We start from the raw sequence: 13,191 nt of genomic DNA on the forward strand, positions 1-13,191 counted from the left end.
AAATTGCAGATATTTTCACTAAACCTCTTAATGAAGAAGTATTTTGTAAATTTAGAGGTGAATTATGCATTTGTGATCCATTTTATTGACTGATTATGAATGATAAATCGTGTATTTTGATTGACTATTACTGATTGAATTTTATTTGATTTGATCTATGGTTTACAATTGATTTTTGAATCTTATTCAAAAAGATTTTATCTCTTGAACAATCTGAGGAGACGACTCATTTAAATGAGGAGTCGACTCATGTAGTAAGGAACGACTCTTAAGTTAAAAGAGTCGACCCCTAACTTATAGGAGACGACTCTTAAGCTAAAAGAGTCGACTCCTAGTCTATAGGAGATGACTCATGAGTTGAATGAGTCGACTAAAGAGGAAATTATTCGAAACAGATTCTAAAAGGCTTTCTCTCTCTCTCTTTGAAACATTGAATCTGAAACGTTTCATACCCCTTAGAGCGAATTTCTTGTCTTCAAACTCTTCTTCAAACAAAAACGTCCAAAATCCCTAGAAAATCTTTTCGAAGTTTTGATTGATCTTCCAATGGTGAGGGCAAAGCAAGTGACATCCGAACCTAAAAGAAAGAATGCCACTTCACACACAGAGAGAAGAACGAAGGCTAGGGCAGAAAAGGAGATGAATCCACAAAGGCAAGCAACACCACCGCCTCAACCTGTCATAGCCCCTCTGTCACCTCCGTCCTCGGTCTTGAAACAAGGACCTCTCTCCATAAGAAATGTATCCACAGGAAGGAGAGTGGATTTCGAGTTTTTGGAAAAGGAAAACTTTCCACTAGGGCAGAATCTAAAGGATATGGGTTGGGAATACTTATGCTCCCTGAATGTGCCAACCTACCCAGACCTAGTACGAGAGTTTTACAACAATGCTAGATATGGACAAGGATGGATCTCGTCCAAGGTAAAAGAAGTCCCTATCTTAATTACTGAAGAGATTCTTAGAGATACCCTTCGGATTCCAAATGATGGAGAAAATAAAGATCGCCTAGAAAATAGGAATGAAGGGATTTGTACCATTCTGAATAGAGAAGTCACAGGAGATTGGACTGAGATCAGTGCTAATCAACTGAATGCAGAGATGCGTCTACTGCATCACATGATCAACAAAATGTTCTTTCCGAAGATAGAAAAATTTGATCATATTTCAGAAAGGGATATACTGGTAATGCACCATATTATACAAGGACTCCCACTGAACCTACCCTATCTGATGCTTAGATACATGGAAGCTCAAGGATAGAGAAAAGGAGCTTCACTTCCTTATAGTATGGTCTTAACTCAAGTCCTCTGGAACTTCAATATAAATCTAGAAGGAAAAATCAAGAAAGAATTATTGTCTTCTGATGTTTACAATGACAAATCACTGAAGAGGATGGAATTTGTCAAATTTGAGGAAAAATGGACTCATAAAAGGAAAGGATCTCAAAATGAAAGTGGTCAAGACACTCCTAAACCACTAAAAGGCAAAAGAATTCCTACACAAGTACCTCCAACAAAACCTCCAGTCAGTCAGCCTCCTCCAATACAAAGGCCATCAAATCCTCTACTCAGACTTGAGAAATGGAAGTTAAAAGCTATTGGGGACAATATTATTATAGCATTGCTTAATTCTGGAGTTAGTTTTAGCAAAGTCCATCATCTTACTAACATGACCCAAGAAGTGAAAGCAGAACTGCAAGGTTTAAGGCAACTTGCAGCTAATCAACAAAGAAGAATGACAGCAATTGAAGAGCAACTTAGGATTCAAAGAAATTCTGTTCAAGGCTCTGTACAGGTACTGAAAGAAGAACACAGTCAGCTCACTAGCTTCATCACTGCACTAAATAGTAAAATTGACAAGCTGATGGAAGTGCCAAAGGAAGATCAGTTTGGACCTTCATCTTCAAAACCTTGAACCTAGACTGGCCCTAGACTGAACCTAACCTGAGCTTAGACTGAAACCCATGTTTTCAAAGCATAATCTTGTACTAAGCTGAGTTTCATGTTTATTTGGCACACTTGTATGCTGACTGATACCAATTTATACAAATTGTAATCTTCTGATTTATCAAATGTACTTCACAATGAATGATTATCTTTCTTGAAGTATATGTCTTTATTAGTTTATACACTGCTCTGATACCTATCAAAATTTGTAATGGTATCAAAATCCTTAATGTTGGTGTCAGATATCATTTTTAGTTTCCTTCCTTTTATTGATGACAAAAAGGGGGAGAAATATATGAAAAAGAATTCTAAACTGAGAAATAAGAAATGTGAAAAGAATTCAGAATACAAATCAGAAGAAATATATGAAAAAGAATTCTAATATGAGAAATAAGAAATGTGAAAAGAATTCAGAATATCAATCTCTACATTAAAGATAATATATAGGAAAAGATTTAAATTATGATGGTAAACAAAACTTAAGAAAAGATGAAGAACAAGAACTCTACATAATTTAAATGTTTATAATTGATAGGGGAAGAATTTTCTCCTTAATTTGGTGAAATTATGCATATATCTTTGAATGTCATATTTGCTCTGAACTTCATTATAAATTTCTGATACTTGCTGTAAAATTTATTGCAATTTTTTTTTAACTCAATGGTTTTGTCATCATCAAAAAGGAAAAGATTGTCAACCCTAAAGGATGAATTTTGATGATTACGAAACACTTCAGATCATGTTGTGTACTAATGACATTGGCCTAATTGTGAAGATTTCTAAGTCAAAAAAATAGAAGGAATGAAGCACTACAAAATCATAAGTTCTTCGCAAACATCTCATTGGACATGTTCCAAAAGAAAATGATTATAATCTAATCCATGGAGATCAAAGATGAAGTCTAAAGTTTTCTTTTTGAAAAACTTGAGTCAATTCCTAAGCAAAAAGGACAAGTTTAAGTTGATTCTAATAAGTTTTATTCAAGAAACACAGTTAATGAGTCGACCCCCGCAAAATATGAGTCGACCTTTGTGTAGTTTAAAGTAAACAAAAAGTTTTTACCTCCTTAGAGAAGCTTGAAGAGTCGACCCTTGTTCAAAATGAGTCAACCTCCGAAATCGAAGAGTCGACCCTTACGTTTGAAGAGTCGACCCCAACTTAGTTTAAGCGACAGCAGAAAAATTATGGTATGAGTCGACTCTTGCATTTAAAGAGGCGACTCCTGAAGACGATGAGTCGACCCTTGTGTTTAAAGAGGCGATTCCTGATGAAGATGAGCCGACCCTTAAGAATTAAGAGTCGACCCTTTGAAGATGACACAACAAAATCTTTCTCCACATTTTGAAGTGCCGATCCAGAATGAACATGAGTCAACCCCTGAGTTATATGAGTCGACCCTTGTACTACTGGGCTACAATGGAAAGCTGTGAACGACTTTTGTCTTCTTCTGTAACAGAAAAAGATTCTCATCAGAACGAGAAGAAAGAAATTCAAATCCCGCCTAAGAATTTGTCTATAAATACGAGGAAACCTCAGAATGGAAACAATGGGGGAAAGGAAAAAGATTCTATTGAAAACAAAAGGTTTCCACTAAGAAAAAGAGAAGAAAAGTTTAACAGTTCATCATCCTCACCAGCATTATAATCTGAAACTTTCTCTTGCGACGAAATCAGTCGAAGTTTCTCACTGCATCGTGAAGAGCAGCTATTCGGACATTGGAACATCCTTCCACAGCCAACTTCTTCATCGGCTTCAGCTTTTACTTTCATTGATTTATTCTTTATATGCTCTGAAGCTTTAAGTTTCTAGTTACAGCATTCTTTTAGTTGGATTAATTGTTGCTGTAACAGTTTCATTGATTTGAAACTTGTAAAGGCTCTTCCAAGCCTCGATTGGAAGTTGCTGAATCGAAAATATTCAGCAAGAAAAAAGTTTCTGGTTGGTTTATCTGAAAATCAACTGGGTTGTTTGTGTGCCCGGAAAAACAAACAGTGTAAAGTTTTTGGTTGGTTTATCTGAAAACCAACTAGGTTGTTTGTGATCTCGGAAAACAAAAGGTTTTCGGTTGGTTGCCTGGAAAAATCAACTGGGTTTTGACTGTGAGCCCGAAAAATAATCAGACTGTAATCTGCTGGGTTATAGTAAAATCTCAAGCTAGGTTTGAGGAGTGGACGTAGGTGCTGGGAGTGCACCGAACCACTATAAACTTGGTGTTTGTGATTGTGATTCTTCTCTTCATTTCCTCTGCATATTCCTGACTGCTTTCTTAACTTTATTCACTGTTGTATTTGTGCAATCTTATTTCCGCTGCTAAATCTATAAGATAATAGTAACTCATACTCTCCATACGTTTTAACTTTAATTATTTTTAAAGAGACCCAATTCACCCCCCATCTTGGGCTGCACCTCTGGGCAACACTTGAGAATCCACAAGCGCACATTTTTGGTCCTCTATTTCACGACAGGTGATAGGTTTCGACTTCTCTTGGGCTTGCTCATGTACTTATGTTCTAGTTCTCTTGCATTATAGCCAAACACTTGCAAACTTACTTCGCTGTCAAAATTCAGAACATAAAACCCTCAACTTTCAAACCTGTCCTATCCACATTTGAATCTTGATATTAAATTAGCACACCCTAACAACAGGATGTTTCTCAACATCCTATGATCGATTTACTTTAGGATCTAAATGACCGTAAACCTTGCAACATTCTTTCTTATATTGATTGATCTTCTACCTTAACTCAAGAATAACTGAAGTAGAAATCAGCAACATCTAAGTCTTAAGTTACTTTTGTGAAAGCTTGATGAAATCTGAAATCATATTAGGTTGCACAGGTAGGTTGTCCTGCATCATATTTTGGTATTAGAGCCAGGCTTGCTAGGGTTCTATATTGACATTGCATCTCACATTATACATAGTGTTGTTATTGCATGTCAACCTGTAGCGGTAAGGAGTACCAAGCCACTCAACCTAAAGTCTCCTTAGATATCATGGATTCTAAAGCTCTAAAATTTTTCATAGACCAGTTCGCTACCATGCGAGTTAAAAATGAAGAATTCAAACAAGAGGTCCGTGAGTTAATGCGACAGGTTTGGGCCCCTGAACCAACACTCCCTCTCGTAGCAGCCCAACCTAAAATCAGTTTGGCCGCACCACCTATAGTCCTTCTCCATCCTCCTAGGAACCAACCACCTACTGATTACCAATGCAATCTCGATGAGAGGCTAATGCGTACCATAAGAATAGAGGCCCCTATCTTTGCTCGTCAACTCGAACCAAGCGTGTATCTCGATTGGAGAGCGGGCATAGACAACTACTTTTAGTGGTATGAAATGTCCGATGATAGAAAGGTACGATTTGCCAAGATGAAGCTTATTGGACAAGTTCACTGGTACTGGTATAATGTTGAACATATGCGCGAGACCCAAAGGCTTCCTCGTATCACGACATAGGAGGATATAAAGGAGAAATTGAATGAAAAGTATCTATCTTTTTTTTACCGACAATGCCTTATGGATAGGTGGCAGAAACTAACTCAAGGGACATCAACTGTTGCTAATTACATCGCACGATTTGAGGAGTTATATATGAGTTGCGGTGTAGTAAAAGAGGACACTATCACTCTTTCTAGGTTTCGGGCAGGACTCCACAAGAAGATCTAGAAAGAACTCATCCTACGAGAGATTACCACTCTTAGCCAAACATACCAGTTGGCTCAAGATGTGGATAGTTTCTTAAAGACACTTGTGGTGAGGCGTATTGACCCTCGATCAATGCTTTCAGGAGCCTGACCTACCCAAAATTATCTTCCACAATCCAGACCGCTTTCCAATCCTTCTAATCAGCCCGGCCCTATCCAAACACTAGCTAGGACATCCTCAATGCCTGTCCCAAATCCTTCAAATGATAAGGGAAAAGGTATATTAGGTTCCAACCCTCTTTGTCGAAGCCAAACCTAATATTTTAGGTGTCAAAAGTTTGGCCACATAGCGTCCCAATGTACTGCTAAGACCTACTTGATTAATGAACGAGAAGCTGGAAACCAAGAGGCCGAATATGTTGAAAAAATCTATGAACAAAACATCAAAAATTAGAATGATTCACAAGGGGAAACCTATGACTCGAATAACCAAGATCCTAGGTTTCATGTGGTTAGGTGTACCCTCGTCCAAACTAAGACCGAACAAGATTGGCGCCGAACCTCCCTATTCTATACTCTTGTTAAGATCAATGGAAAAACTTGCAAAATCCTTTTTGATAGCGGTAGTTGCATCAATGCCATTGCTTTCGGAGTTGTCTTCTACTTCGGTTTGAAGTATGCGCCCCATCGCCACCCATACAAAGTCACGTGGGTGGATAATACATCCATCTTTGTGTTGGAAAGGTGCCCCATCCCTATTCAATTCCTATCTTATAAAGACGAAATTTGGTGTGACAACATTTCGATGGATGTAGGTCAAATCATCTTGGGAAGACCTTGGCTATTTGATATGGACGTTACACTTAAAAAACCTAATTCACCCCCCTCTCTTGGGCTGCATAGTTGGGCAACACTATCTCTATTCACCATTTTTAAATTATAAGAAGTGTTTCAGCAACACACTAAAAGTACAGGAGGTGCAACTAGAACATAAATAAAGTAGAGAGGGCATCAATAGAACAGCTACAAAGGTGTGTAACCTAGACAACATAAAAGTATAGGGTGTGTCTTTACTAAATATCTATCTATGCATTTAGGCTTTAAAAGTGTGGGGCATTTGAAAATTGCTTGGGATTAAAAGCCTTTGGAATGCTTCCAGTGCAAAAATTTGTCTTAGGGCTCGTTTAGTTCGCGGGAAAAGAAGGGGGAAAGTGTGGTCAATGGGAAAGTAATGAGATGCCTCTTGTTTGGTTGGAGTTTTCAAAGAAGAGAGAAGGGAAAGTTGTATTCCCATGGGAATGTGATTCCCACATTTTATGGAAAAGTCTTTCCCATGAGAAACATGGGAAAGTTACTTTCCCATGAGGCGGGAATCATTCCATTTTTACTTTTTCCCAAAAAGTCCCTTCAGCATTAAAGAAGCATTAAAGAGGCATTAAAAATCTAATTTTTATTAAGGGCATAATAGGAATTATATATAACTTTCCTAGGAAAGTGGATGGCCAACCAAACATAAGCACCTTGGAAATTTGTCACTTTCCCATGGTCAACCAAACATGCCAAAAGTACTTTCCTAGGCATCCTCTTCCTAGGAATTTGTTTCCCAGGAATCATATTCCTAGGAAGGAAAATGCTTTCCGCGAACCAAACGAGTCCTTAGTAAGTTGGTTAAAGCTATACATTTAAGGCAAGAATATCATTCTCATTACACAAATAGCATAGAGATTACAATATAAGTTAAGATAGCCCCCAAAACAAAACATCCAACATAGGACAAATACCAAAACATCAAGCCTAGGATACTCCCCAAACCCTAAACATTTAACCTAGGGTCCTTAACATAATTAAACTTGAGACACCATAAAATACCAAGTCATAACAACCAAGGATGCTAGCATACAGAACACGACTCGTTTGATATTCCTTTTGTAGCTTGAAAGCTAGGTCTTGAGCTTCCTGTTCCATTGTAAGAGCTAGTAGTTAATGATGTCCTTATCCTTTGCGTTTGAAGGTGGACCATGCCAACAGAAGTAATCATAGCCCTCTTTTACCTGGAATGCCATGCTGAGGTTGGAGATTCAAGAAAAAAATTGAAGAATAAATGTGAAAATAGGAAAAATGGCGGCATACCTCATACATCTCGCATCCAAAGGAACTCTAGCCAGGGTTTCCAACGACCCATGAGATCCTCAAAGGTGATCTTGTTCCATAATGGTAGAACTTAGAAAGTTGGGAGGTTAGGGAAGCGGAAGAACTTGATTAAGATGCCTCCATGGTCTCCCTCTCCCTTTTGTTCCCCCTTCTTCTCCTTGTTTGATTTAAGCCTCATTTAGCAGAGCTTTTGGAGGTCCAAAAAGTACTTTCTAACCCTCCAAAAGTACTTTTAGATGAAATAAGGGTGTTTGATAAAAAGTTTTGGAAGTTGTTTTAGTTTTGCCAGAAAGCTAAAACAGCTTTTTGTGAGAAGCTCTATTTTGGAGCTTTTCGGAAAAGCACTTTTAGGCTCCGTCGGAAAGCTATTTTGAGTTATAATATATTTTTGTTAGACTACCATAACTGTGATAAAATATAACAATTACACAAAATATTTCATGGTTCCTGATCCTCATCTTGGGTCGGCAATTTTCATGGCGAAGGTGGTGACGATGAGGACGACAACGATGGCGAGCACAACGATGACTGGAGCCTCGATCTCCTCATGCGCTCCTCCACGACATCTTCTGCAAGATCTTGCGGTGTACACATAGGGCCGTTCGATCCGTTCTGCCCCCTCGGATCCCCACTAAATTGGTTCATTCCCACCTTCTCATTTTTCCGTCAAGTGATTCTTTTTGGGAAGGTTGGGTTTTAATTTTTAGAAGTCAATGAAATGAGGCAATTTACTTGTTTTCCTGTTATTTCCTTCTTATCCTAGAAAAGGATTTTTCTCCTTTTTTTAAAAAATTTTTCAGATTGTAATTTTAAATTTGGATAAGCTAACGCATTTTTTTCCTTGTAATTACCTCTTCATTGTTCGTTGTGGGAGCAGGGTTCAAAAAATAGAATTGGATAATTGGGAATTTGAAGTAGCTAACATTTCTTGTTTTTTTTTTGTCCCCAAAATAGGTGGCATTTTCGGTTAATGGGGTGTTAGTTATGGCTTTGTTATGGATTTTTAAGGCATTTCTTGAGGTAATTCTGCATCTTTAATATGCATTTTTTCTCCTTTTGTTATGCTATTTGCCATTCCTTATATGGTATGCATCTTTAATCTTTTCATGGATAATCATGAGGTGGATATTCTGCGTGATCGTATTGCTTCTCAACTTATAACTCATTGACTTTTTTTCCTTCATAAAACCCTGAGGAGTTGGTTGTTTTATTTTGTGTTTGAACAAACATGAATGTTGCTTCTTGTATTTTTCTTGCTACTATATCAACAATGTAAAAAAGCAGGAACAAGGTAAGCATTGGAATGAAAAAGAATCATAAAATCTTATTTTTGCTACTATATCAAATTCTTTTTAACATATTATTTTCCTATTAAAAATTATTTTCCTTTTAGAAAAGTATTAATACATAATATTTTCTTATTTAAAACTAATTTCTATTTAGGAAAATATGAGTTCACTAAAACGATGCCTCAGTGTTCTAGAGTTCTTGGTTGAGAGCATCAAAACGGAAGAAAACATTAGAAGTAAAACCAATTAGAGTCATAAGTAAAAATGTAAAAAATCACTTATGGACAGCCATTTATAGTCCATTAAAATAATATGCAAAATTGTATCCATCCCTATCTAAATATTTAACATTCTATTAAAAACAAAACATATTCAATAAATCAATACTTGCAAAAAACCATGTTGAACCCTCCTAAATTTGACATGCAAAAAAATCTGATAAAATCATCTATAAAAAAAGTATGTTACACTCTATAATAAAATCTGTTATGTTGCATTGGAACTGTTTCTTTCTACATTAGATGTGCTAGTCGGTGTCATAGTGTTGAATATATTAGGAGAAAAAAGAATAATAAAATTACTGACTATTGTCTTGAAATATATATATCCTTCTATTACATAAATTTATATTTAAATTGCCATGATCTCCCCATGCTTTGCATGGATATCATTAATTCTCATAATCTTAGTAATTTATTCCAAATAACTAAATCCAATCGTTGCCCTTTTCACTATTTATTCACTAACCCTTTATCCTATCCACACTAATATGGAAAGTCGACATGGTATACTTCAGTCATATTTGGATTTGTTGTGGGATGGGGTTCCCAGTTTAGTCCCACATCGGCTAATCAGCGGAAAGGTCTGTGCCTTAAAATGGGGGGCTCAATAACCTCTCCTTACCGAGGGCCCTTTTGTAGGACAAAACCGTGAGGGTAGGGGTAGTACCTCCGCGGCCCCCCGCGCCGTCAGGGCTCGGCGGTGATTGTCATTGGGCCACGGCCCTGGGCGACCTCCCGCCGAGACCCGAAGCGGCAATCCCAGAGCGGACAATACCTCGGCGAGGACGCGGATGCTTTCCCTGCTCGGCCGGTGTGTGGGCTGGTGTCGGGGTTCTGACCCCGCATCAGGATTATATATCCCCCAGTTATGCTCAATTCCATCAGGCTTCAAGTCCTCATTAAACATGGCAAAAATATAAGTCTCTATTGCGTTCCCCGGCCTCCTAGGTGTCCCTGTGCTGCTGGTCACATGTGCCACTGTGTTGTTAATATACGTCTTAGCATTCTCCACGGTCGTATAGGTGGGACCACCACCAGACGGCCACCCAGTCTCTGCCACCACCAGAGTAAGATCCGGATAACCTGCCTTCTCCAACGCGGCATATATGCTATCAAGTGACGCATCAAAAAGATTGTTGTAATTCAACGAATCATCGACGACAACTGTGTCGGACGCAGTGAAGAGTACTGCATAGTCGAGCGGCACATCCTCTGGTTGGGCTGCGTACGCAAAATATGGGTATATATTGATGAGGAGTGGTGCATTCTTCGACTTCAAGAATCCTGCAGACGATTGGTCATTGAATGCAGCTTGGGATGGTGGGAATGACATGCTGAGGATAATATTGTGAACGACAGTGGAGACAGGAACGTTGAGATTAGCTGCAGTGAGGGCAGCGTCGAGATTTTGCATAGTAGGGAGGACATAACTGGCAAGGTCGCCGGGGATGACCTCATTGCCAGCAGTGATGTAGCGGAAGATTGTGCCAGCTTGGACGTAGGGAATTACATTGGTTTGGACCCAGCTAGTGGCGAAGGTTGCATCGTTGGCGAGGCTTGGGAGGTCATTGTTGAGGGCACCGAGTACGACACAGATGCCTGAGTTCTAGAGGGCGGTAAGAACAGTTGGGTTGGGGTCAACGAGGCGGATGAATTTGATATTCCGAGATTTTAAGAGACCCGCCACTTGGTCCGGTGGGGGGAGGTTGTCGCCTAACAAGCCATAGTTTATGCCAATGACCTGAGCTCCTGCACCATTCACCAACCTTACATACAAACTAATCTCAAAAATCTAAACATCAATGTTTTGTCAATTATAGGTATCTCAACCTTTATTATATTGGCTGATATAATATAATATATATTACAATACATATGATACGAAATTACAACCAGAAGATTTTGCTAGAATGGTGACAAATAGCAATTTTGATAACATTGTTAGCGACAACGAATCGGTAAACATGGACCATACTATTTAACTACCCAGTTAGTCATATAACAAAGTTCATGAAGTTCAGCAGAATACCAGCATGAATACTGAAGCTTGAGATAACAACACCGAAAGTAGCAAGAAAAGGAATAGCACATTCTCCATGGATACGACACGCTCCTATCGTCCTTTATCTCTTTGTTAGTTATTGGACACCAAGTACTGCCCATTAATAAAATAAAAACTTTATATTAACTCATTCCCATGACTCCCTAGTCAATTGGAAGCATGGAACATATATGCAACTAAGAGAAAATTAAAAATATGTGTAGATGAAACCTGCATAATACCCCAAAAATAGAGGGAAAATAGGCTTACCAAAGCTTTTGGAAACCAAGTTTACTCAGTGGTTTGTTGAGAAGAGAAACCATAGCCCTCTTTTTATAAGATATCTAGGTGTCAATGCATGGTTAGCATTCATAGATGGTAACAATATATTTTGTCAATATGTGAAATATGTTGCGGCCAAAAGTAGAACCCCTTTTTCATTCTATTTCTTTTCCCTTTTTCCTTTATTATTTTCATTTTTTGCTGGAATACTTGAGGAATAAACCTTGGATATCACCCGCCTCCCTTCCTTCTTTGTTGTGGCCAGCCATGGAGAGGTTGGACCTGCCTCCATGCCATTTATGGCATTGTCTAGTCATGTTAGGAGATTTGGTGTCTTATCCTTCATTCGTTCCTAGCCTTTGCAAGCGAATGAAGGAATCTATTTTCATTATTCACCAGAGTTAACAAAAGATGGGCTCCGCTTCATTTTACATCAGAGAATAGTTGCATCTCTATTTACACTACATCTTAACTAATGTTGGCACTTGAGTATTATGTGCACATTTAGCCATGTGGTAAGGCTAGGGCATGACGATAAGGCTAGGGCATGACGATGATAATACAATTTTAAGTGAAAATGATAGCTAAGGCTCAAGTAGCATACACCGTATAAGGGAGCTCATGACGGTGATGATACGACTTTAAGCAAAAATAATAGCTAAGTTTGAAGTAGTGAACACTGTATAAGGGAGCTAACTGAGTCAATTTGAAAGTATCTTAACATATTTTAAGAGTTGGAACTAAGGTAGTCTAGTCAAGTTGGTTTGGAACATGACCAAAGGCTTTTAGTTTGTTACGTACTACTCAACCACTTTGATAAATTCAGTTTATCATAAAAAATTATAGTTTGTTATACTTATTGAAAACTTATTCACATTATAAAATATAATTATTACAAATGTATGAAATTATTAATATTTTAATAATTAATTATTTTTATAAAATTCAAATCTTTTATTTTTAACAAAAAATAAAAGTTAAATAGCTTTATTTTAATCTTTATAATATTTTTAAAATATTTAAAAAATTTCAACATATTTATATAATTGTATATATTTTTTGTAAAGTTCTTTAAAGAGAAATAATTCATGTTTTTTTTCTCAAACTATAGTTATACAATGATATATAGATGATAACTTTCATTTTGTTGTTAAATGATCAATATTCTGCAAAAAAAAACTTTGTATTTTGCAACAGATATATATTTAATGATGAAATTCTATCATCACTAAAATATATAAATAATCTGCAAAGAAAACTATTTCATCATAAAAGTTATACAATAATGTAAATGTGATAAAAATCAAATTTGTCATTAAATAATTAGCATTCTGCAATAAACATATATACATTACCAATAAATATATGTTTAACTATGAAATATTATCATTATTAATAGTTAATTAGATAATTAGGGACAAAAATAATTTTTATCATAAATTTATATGCTAAAGAATAAATGATGAAATACTATTTTATCATTAGATAGCCTACATTATGCAACAAAATTGTACGCATCACCATTAAAGAAATCTTCAGTGATGAAATATTTTCCTC

The 13,191-nt window shown here is 37.1% G+C and overlaps 1 pseudogene; it reads right to left on the bottom strand.

Moving 5' to 3' along the window:
- Positions 1-9,794: 9,794 nt before the first annotated feature.
- LOC120104946 lies at positions 9,795-11,409 on the bottom strand (annotated as a pseudogene).
- Between the last annotated feature and the right edge of the window lie 1,782 nt (positions 11,410-13,191).

Source organism: Phoenix dactylifera, unplaced genomic scaffold, assembly GCF_009389715.1.
Source record: "Phoenix dactylifera cultivar Barhee BC4 unplaced genomic scaffold, palm_55x_up_171113_PBpolish2nd_filt_p 000146F, whole genome shotgun sequence".
NCBI lineage: Eukaryota > Viridiplantae > Streptophyta > Magnoliopsida > Arecales > Arecaceae > Phoenix > Phoenix dactylifera.